This window comes from Diplotaxodon limnothrissa, linkage group LG11 (assembly GCF_057381915.1).
Source record: "Diplotaxodon limnothrissa isolate DT_005_m linkage group LG11, D_limnothrissa_male_GT1.1, whole genome shotgun sequence".
NCBI classification, from domain to species: Eukaryota; Metazoa; Chordata; class Actinopteri; order Cichliformes; family Cichlidae; genus Diplotaxodon; species Diplotaxodon limnothrissa.
Genome location: NC_140606.1, coordinates 20,570,897 through 20,580,761, shown reverse-complemented (window position 1 = coordinate 20,580,761; position 9,865 = coordinate 20,570,897).

Sequence of the window (9,865 nt, the reverse complement as noted above, 5' to 3'; positions counted from 1 at the left end):
GACAAACACTGAGAAATCACCGTCTGCTTGGCAAAAACCTCCTTGTGATTGCGTTGGTTAACAGCAGATTGCCCCAGTCACCTTTAGTTTGCATGAAATACAGCGACTTCTTTATAAACACTCACCAGCTACTCTGTGAGCTGTAATAAAGGAATGAAAGCAGGTAGCAGGCTGTAAACATCCTTATTAATTGTACTACGTTGGGTATTTTAATACGTAACTCTATGGGGATTGATTCATTCTTGTAGCCAGCCTCAGCTGGCTGTGAGAGCAACTGGACTTGTGTCGGCTGTGGTTTGGCACAAATATCAAATAAGACTACAACACATGGCGCTGTTAGGTAGCTTGATAGCATTAGTGCCACCTAATTAACTGAAAACGTATTCCTCCCGGTCGGTGGTACCTCCACATAGCCAGTGTTGACTTTAACTCAGAAGTCGGATATCAGAACTCAGAATGACGTCACTTTTGAGTTGAGTGCATTCCAGATGTAAAGTCAGAACAACAATGAAAAACAGGATTCATTTTGCTTCTTAGCATAATAGAAAAATGTGTGTATCGCTAACAATGCAGCACAATGCTTGTTTTTTTGCTCTGCAGGACATTCATGGATAAAGCCTGATCAGTGGTCTACGCATAGCGTATTTAGCGAGTCAAAAAAACACAACAGTGGCAGCACAGATTTAAAGTTCACAGCTTTACTTCTGTTTACCTTCAATCCTGCCATATTGGATTGTTAACTCGTTAACTAATAGTTTTTACCATTATTAGTACACAGCCCAGGTACTAATAGTGCACTTTGGAACTATCAAAATAGCAAATATTGAAGTATGCAACTTGACATACAGCACGAGGCTCACTGCAGTCTTTATGAATAGATGTTTCCCTTTGAAATGTCCCATTAAATTTTTACCTTTTAGTATTTTCCTTCCGATCCATATGTTATATTTTCAAATCTTTTTACTAAATATTTACACTTGATGTTCATGCTTTTGTTTTTGAGGTTTTTGTAATATTGACTAGCTTAAGTTCCTCTCTTTTGTTCTCCCTCCAGCTGCTTTCTCTATTTTTCCTCCAAATGTGGAAAGTTTGAGTTTCAAAGTTGACTCATTGACTGTTAGATGTTACAGGGTTGGAATGCTACTGAGTATATTTACTCTTCTTACGTAATTTTAGACTGTTGTTCTTCACATATTTCTTCTACATTTCAGAACCCAACATGACACTCTTTAACTTTATTGAACACATCTGGCTACTTAGAATTCTTTAAAACCATGGAGTTTAATCAACTTGTGAAACACATAAGGGATCACTGGTTGTGCTGTCACTTTGTGCAGTCTTTTTGGATGTATTTTGAGTATAATTTGTTTTCCCTAATCTTGCTTTGTCTACCTGGCATTTTCTTTTTCTTCTCCCTATAGCTGTTTTCTATCTTTTTTTGTATTTCACTCATCCTTTGTGTGGCTTTGTGCGTCCCTTTGAGTGCTTTATGTCTGTTTGAGCTTGTTTTGTGAGTTTTTGTCATTATTTTTTGCGATTTGGCAGTGGCTTATGGGTCACTGAGGTTGTTTTGCTCCCTGTTGGGATCACTGTGTCTCCTTGTGGTCATTTTGTGCATCTTTGTGCAATTTTAGTTAGTTTTGAACTCTTTATAGTCAAATTGTAGCTCTCCGGATGAGTTACTTTTCAATAACAATTGTTAGGACTCACTTTAAGTGGACTCTCTGGTCCAGAGCCACCAATCCTAGCAGTATGCCTGACTTTTCTACAGCCGTCAACATCCACACAGAAGAAATGTGATTGGTTCAAGCAAACAGAACAGAAATTCCAGTGGAACATCAATGTCGAAAAAACATACAGGGACGCAGAACATAGGACCAACGTGTTAGCCTACCATGTTTTTCCATTTCCCAAAACACAAGGACGCACCTGTACCACTCTGACAACACAACGCTGATAAGATGTCCTCAACTGCTCTGTTTTATTTTTCTTTCTGAACTATTACATCACAGCTGCTGCATCCTCCCAATATAACGTCCATAATGCTAACTTGCATCATAAAACTAGAAGCATTCTTGGTATTGAAAGGACAGACAAAACGAATGTAGTGACATCAACCTGTTACAGGATTGTTAAATAAATACATTACAATGTTTGACTTGACTGAAACAATAGCATTATCTTTCTTTAATTTCTAAGTCTTATTGCTGTTTTCAACAGAACTCAGTGCCACAGAGTTTTATTGTTGTTGTGTAGAAACTCTTAATCAGTAAGCTATTCTGTGTGACTTGTTCCTTCATTATCACAAAAACACACACAGTTGACTTGACCACATACTCGATTCCCTGCTACCCCAAAAACACATACCAGAGGACCAAATTTTCTAAAAGCAGTTCCAAAAAATATGCTCTAAACTCTTCTATAATGACAAGCTTGTTTGGGAAGTTCCCGAGTCTTTTTTGAATTAAACCTCAACACTTGAGAGGTAGTGAGACATGAACTGACACTTGAAAAAGGAGAGTGGGTGTGTGGATGATGAGCTAATTCAGGTACTCACTGTCTTTTAAATTAAGGCTTGTTCCCTGCTTACGAACACTTGTTTGTTCACTTAAGCTGTTTCTTATTAACAAATACTACGGGACTAATGAGGCATATTCTCTGTCCTGTGGGTGTGTGTGTGTGTGTTTGCATTACCTGCACAGTGGGGACATATGTACACCTATTTTCATACAAACAAAAAAGATCTCAAAACTTAAATGGCTAAGATTTAGTCGTGGTTTAAGGTTATGATAAGATGAGGGTAAGATTAGATGCAGGTTAGACTTACTAAGGAATGTCATGTGGAGTGACGCAAACCCTGGTATGTGTAAGTAAACAGGAGTGTCATGAACCAAATGTCCGCTTGCCAACATAAGTACTGTGTGTGTTACACTACGCATTCATCCATCACAACAATGCACAGTCGCCGTCCTTCTGCTGCGGCTTTATGTAATCGAGCTAATGTTCACTGTCTGTGTTGCACAATTCTGTCCTCGGCGAGCAGACGGCAGAGGTCAATGACTTTGTTTTGATGTCATTCAAGACACACTGAGTAACGTATATGCTGCACAGTGATCACAGGAACCTACCAGAACCTGTTTGTCCTCATACTAAAGTGATACTTGCTGCAGCTTTGAAAGGTGACCGTAAAGAATTCAGTTTGCTCCAGGGATTCCAGCAGTGGTGAGTGTTAAGGTGGAGCAAGGGTATCAAAGTATTTCTAAAACATCCGGACTCGTAAAACTATTGAGAGACCCATGGGGAAAAGACTGTAATGAACTCAGTAATGATTAAACTGTGATGTCATATTTGTAATTCATGTTGGCTAACATGACATAAGTAACGTGTAACAATAATTGAATGCAAAATGTGTTTTCTTAGCATGCGTGTGGATGTTTTCATATTAATGTGCAGTTTTTATGCATATGTATATTTACATGCACGGGCATTCATAGTTTATGTGTACATGTAAGAAAGAATGTGTTTTTTAGGATAGGTGTGTTAATTTAGTCCGATCCTAACATCAAGTGTAGAGCAAGATTTTGTTTGTGCTTTTTTCCTTCTTATGTTTTCCTTGACTGCGTATTTTATTTAATCGTATTAACAATAAAATGATTGAAAAATAGTTCTTGCAGTAAGTGATGTACAAACACCTTGAGTAAATCTAACTGGTCCCTTGTCATTAATGTATCTAAGGAGATGTTAAACGTTTCCATGTGTGGCATAAGCAAAGGTATAATCCTAAAGAACCAACATTAGAACATTATATATCCAACTTGGAATTTATGAAAGACATGGTGTCATTTGAGACATTGTGATCTTGTTAAATTTCAAAATATGTAATTATGTTTTATTTTCCTTGATAAATCTATAACTAACTCTTATCTGTAAATAAAGGTGCAGTCTCAGAATTGAAACTACGAGGAAATGCTTAAACTCTATACAAGTTGCAGAAGAAGACCAGTTGTATAGACGTTTAGGAGAACATTTCTTTATCAGCGATCTCAATAAATACTTTTCTGATTGGTTTATGGTCTAGGTTGCTAGTTTCAAGTGTCACGCAATACAGCATCATATTAATTTAGTATATTATGGTCATAAGCAGGGAATGTGTCACAGAGCAGGCCACTTTGTGATTGACAAGCCACTACCATATGAGTGTTGTTCTCAGTCAGGTCCACCCCTTGCTTGCGACATAAGCTTTCAACAGTCAAGATGGCACAAATGGTCGAAAGCATCAACCCAATAAGCGATGTCCCTGTGGCCACATCCATCTTTTATAAACAGTGTGAACTTAAATCAAATTTAACACTTTATCAAAACAGTTCTTGTTTTACATCTGCAACGCCAAAAGAAGTAAACGCGCCCTCTCAGCATGTTTTCAGTATCATCTCCATGTTGACTGTTGCTATGGGGACAAGCCGTCTGTCTGTTGATTTGCACTTTAGATTCATGACGTACAGATGCAGAGAGGAATGTGGGCCCGGCTGGGAGTAGCACACTGACCTCTGAGGCATCAGAGGTCACAGCTTCACAACTAACGACGATCAATGACAACTTCTACTTTATCTTACAAAAATGTAGTAGTAAAGCTTTCAAACATAATATTTCTAAGTTCCTGTGGTTTAAAAATGGAGGGCTTTAGATTTTGAATAGATACAGTTTTCTGCAGATATTTCACAAATTTATTATTTGTCCCTCAAACAAGACTCTTTAGCAACTCTTTTGTATTTCTAAAGACTGTAATCAGAGACACTAATTGCATCTTACAATGATCACAGTGACAAAAGGGTGAATATAGCTGTATCTGATTTCATATTCCATTATTCTGATTTGTAGATGCCCATAAAAGCTGCACAAATGCACAAAGGTATTTGACCCACTTGAGGGTCCACAAAAGAACTTGTATGAAAAACACATTGCTCAAAGTCTGCACTGAAAATGATGTATCGTAAGTGACTACAGTAAATCCTTCTAGAAGGATGCGAGCTATACTCTCTAAATGTGTTGTGTACATTAGTCAGGGCTGTTGTGTGTTTTATTGGGCCTGCTATTTAAGGGATCAGCTGATTCTGGCCATGTAGGGTATACAGACAGAGGAGAGGACTATACTGCAGTAATTGTCTGAGATGTGTCCACTCTGAATGCATGAATAAGCAATGAATTCAAAATGCTGCTTGTTATCAACAAGGAAATTAAAAGCCTACAGGACCTGAGCGTTCGAGCTGTTGATAGATGGGGCGGATTATCACTCGAACTCGTTATAACCTTTACATGCAAGACCACAAACACAAACATGTATCCACACCCAGTGGAAAAATGCTGCTTTAGAATTCCGACAAGGGTTTGATGTGCTGGTATCAGAAACACATTGTGCAGATGGTTAACTTTGCAGTAAAGGAAAAGGTCCCTCCCATAGTTTCTTCAGAATAGAAAGCTTGAAAGCTGTTTTAATATAAACATCTGAAAAGCTGAAAGGTGACATCCTCCTCTTGAGTTGCATCAGCTGAGCTGAGCAGACTAAGGGGCGGGACAAGGTGCTGAGAACCAGCAGGCCATTGGCTCTTAATGCCCCTTTTCTGCTGGCTGCAGCTCCAGTCCTGCTGCTCATAAAGTGAGTTAATAATAGTGGTGAAGTTATAAAACACAGACAGTTTCCTTTCTGTTTTAGGAAATTGCAGGAAGAACATGAGTCACAGCTTGGGAAAAAGAGTTTGACTGCATGTAAAAAAGCAATGCAACTGTACACAATGACACTATGGTTTAATATTTTGCAAGACAGCATTAAAGGTTATTCAAATGTTGAAAAAAGTTAAGGAAGAAGCATTTAAATACTTCAGAAACATTACTGAACAGGTTTAAAAAAAAAAGGCATAAATGCATGTGAGTTTTTAAATTAGGTAAATGTGTTGATGAGTTGTTGTGTTGTAGAGGTGCGGACACTTAAATCCTCTTTTATACATGAATATATTTACTCACTAATGACCAAGCAGCATTTTCTGGCTTCATTTTAAAATGACTTTATAGAAGACACAAATAGCAGACACTTTTGAATGACTTATACATTTCCTCATTTAATTGAATGATAATATTAACTCATTCACTGCCAGCCATTGGCAGTGAATGAGTTAAACCCATTGACTCATTCACTGCCATTGACGGCTATAGACGTCAATGGCAGTGAATGAGTTAATAAAATTCCTATTAGTCCAGAATGACACCACGTCTAAACTTTCTATACTTAAAATAGGGACCTACAGTACAGTACGTGGATAAATGTACCTTTAAAACTAACTGGTCTAGAATTACCAGGTAAATTGGTTGCATTGATATGGAGTTTCTATACAAAAACATTTAATCCCTTTTTAACCCATTCATACGGATACAATGAGGACAGGGTAGCATTCACAGCACCAGCCTAGCCATTGGATGCAGTGGGAAGATCCATTGTTTCTTCTCAATGACGCTTTTCTGAGTGAACAGCGAGGAGTGACCCACCCACCTTGAGATTAGAAGTTAGCTAATGGACGACCCTCCTACTGTGCAGCCGAGGTTGGGCAACAAAGAATTTGCATCCGATTTGCATCCTCATTGTTCTACAGCAGCTTTTAAAGGTAGAAAAGCCAAATGACTGCTCTCTGAGATGAGTGAAATCTGTAAATTTGTGTTTTTCATCAATAAGAATCATGTTGACACCTTGAGTTGTGATTATCACAAAAATTATATTATAAAACATTTTTTTCTTATTTCATGTATAAGGATGTGTGGCTTTTTTGCACAACTGTTTTCATCATGATGCAGAAGGAAGTTTGTGATGATGCCACATAACTGATGAATAAACAGCAGTTTTCTTTTTAAAAAAAAATACATGTTACAATTAAAAATGTCATGTGGAACCCTCTCGTAGCAAAACAGTGACATACCACGTTAGGGTAGTTTGTGCAGTATAAATCCCTGTATTCCTGCTATGATTGGCTGGGAAGCCTGGAATTTCAAAACTCTTAACAAGCGAGAGTCTTCTATCTATATAACCGGTTTTCCAGCTGGTTTGCTCGTGAACTTTTTGAGATGAACGCGGAAGTGAAGCCAACTAAGCTGCTGAGTCACAAACTGTGTTTCTCCACAGATGGTCAGTGCTAACATGGTTACTAAACATGGTGGAGCTCTGCAGAGCGACTGTCAGCAGCTGCTCAGTGTTAATATCCATTGTAGGTTAACTAGGAATGCTTGAAATAAAAGAAATCAACAGGAGAGCATTGTCAGAGAGACCGACAGGAGGTCCTCTACAGAGAGTCACATAACTTTTTATCCATGGAACAGAAACAATAAACTTGCTTGGTTCAGCTAAATTTGTCCTGGTACTGTAAACATTGATGTTACTGTGGTTCCTGCTGACATTAGGGAAAATATCTGTATTTATTCAAAAGCAGTATGATGCCTCTCGTGTCTCTCTGTTAAACGTGAAGCTACGGCCTGCTGTCTTTTAACCTAACTCAGCAAAGCAAACAAAAGCATTCCTTTCTGCAGACAAACATTTTTTTTCTGACTTAATATTCTATTGAATGCTTTTCCTGTTAGTTTCACAGAACCACAGCTGATGGTTTACAGTGAAGAAACTATTTGGATGACTAAGTTTAAAAGCATGGGTTTTCTTTGTCTGAAGATGAATGAGACTGAAAACACTCTTACATTTCCCATGCTTCCTGTACAGAAGTGTGGCAAATATCAAGTTGATAGGTTAGTGTAAGCATACGCAGTGTCCATACTCTTATGCAATGGTGCACTCGCATGTACTCAAAGTAAAAACAGGTCTGAAGGATTTTTTATTTATTACAAAACTAACTTACAGCTATGATTTTTTTAAATTTTACATGTGTAGTTGTCAGTAAATTTGATGCCTACATTTGTAAGATCTGGTTGCATAAGTTAACAAGCAAGTAAATAAACTGACAACACTGGTGTCCACATACCAGAGTGGCAGTGTATAAAGGACTTAGTGTCCTCTGTTTTTTGGTATACTGTGTTGATTCGATTTCATCTTTGTGACTGCCACACTGAGGTGTAAAGGGTGTTCTTCACTTTGCAGTTGCAATCAGTAAACATTGAAGGAGAAAGCATTCTATTAATGCAAATATCACCTTTTATTCAGTGTATATTATGCAACAGTGTGTCGGTCTAATGGCATGATGACTGCAATTTGTGTGGTTTAGATCACGCAAGAGCAGCTAATGCAGCACTTGTAAGTGGTGGAGTATTTGTAGCGTGTTTTATGTGTCCAGATGTCATATGAGTGGTGACCCAATTCTTCAGCTGATGGTATAATACTCAGATCCCCACAGCGCCATGGTGAACTACATAACTCGTTCAAATATTTTAACTTTCCTGTTAGTCCTGCTTTATCCTTCTACCCCTTCTGTAATCAGTTTACATTTGATTGCATAAGTTAAGGGGACTGTGCCTGAATGAGCTCCAGTTATATATTTTCTTTGCCTTCTCCTGTAACTGGTCTGCCCTTTGATTGCTTTGTGGATGCTTTTGGACCGTGAGTTTTGAACATAATTAGAACTGCATTTAAGTTTCTTGCAACTGCCTTAGGAAATAATTAATTTGGCAATTAAATAAAGAATCCATAAATATATACAGAGCCCGCAAATGATGAAAGTCTCATGTCACTGTTTATTAGGGACTGATAGAGAAAGAAAATGCCTTCCGGAGCTACAGTATTTTTCCCAGGGAAGGAAGAGAAATAATAGATTCTCCCATAAAGAATGAAAAATGTATTTTATTAATAGAAAATCTTAAGTCCATCATTTAGACTGCCTTACAGAGCAGAAATACAAATGTCCTCAATTCCCTCGTCCTTCTCAAATAAAGCAAAATAAAATGTGAAGCATTCAAGCAACACACAAAAAGCTGAAGATAGGAAACTCAGAACAAGTTAAAAAAAATCATCACTAAAAAAAAAAAAAGTAAAAGTGAAAGTAGGACAAAGTTATATAAAGTGACAAGTGAGCAGCTCATGGTTAAGGTCCGAGGACAACTGTATGCCCCAGTCACCTGCAGGTGAAGGTTCAGCCTGTTTATCTCTGCACAGTTAAAACTTTGTCACTGTGTAGCAGCACTAGAGTTTCCTCATGGAAACACAATGCTGATTTAGAACAACAAATAAACAAAGACAGGATAAGGCCAGTCAGTGAGAGAAAAAAAAAGACAAGTGCATCTACAAAATCGGCTTTAACAGTTAGCACAATGCATAAAATCACTCCATAAACATCCATCCATCCATCCATCGTCATCCGCTTTGTCCGGGGTCGGGTCGCGGGGGCAGCAGCCTAAGCAAAGAGGCCCAGACCTCCCTCTCCCCAGCCACCTCCTCCAGCTTGTCCGGGGGAATACCAAGGCGTTCCCAGGCCAGCCGAGAGATATAATCTCTCCAGCGTGTCCTGGGTCTGCCCCGGGGCCTCCTCCCGGTGGGACATGCCTGGAACACCTCACCCAGGAGGCGCCCAGGGGGCATCTTTGTCAGATGCCCGAACCACCTCAGCTGGCTCCTTTCGATGTGGAGCAGCAGCTGCTCTACTCTGAGCCCCTCCATAAACAGTTAATTAAAACATCAAAATGACCCAGTGCTTTCTCTTTGTGCCGTTTGACAGTTAGTGCAGAATGAAGAAAACAGGAAATATAAGTTTCACAAAACATCTAGCAACAGAAGCCAAGCCTGTTTTCCTGTTGGTTCACCGTCTTGATGAATGTTGGGTGGATTCCTCTCAGTATCCCCAGAATCCCACTGACTTTGGTGGTCAGACTTACTTTTCCCAAACAGCCA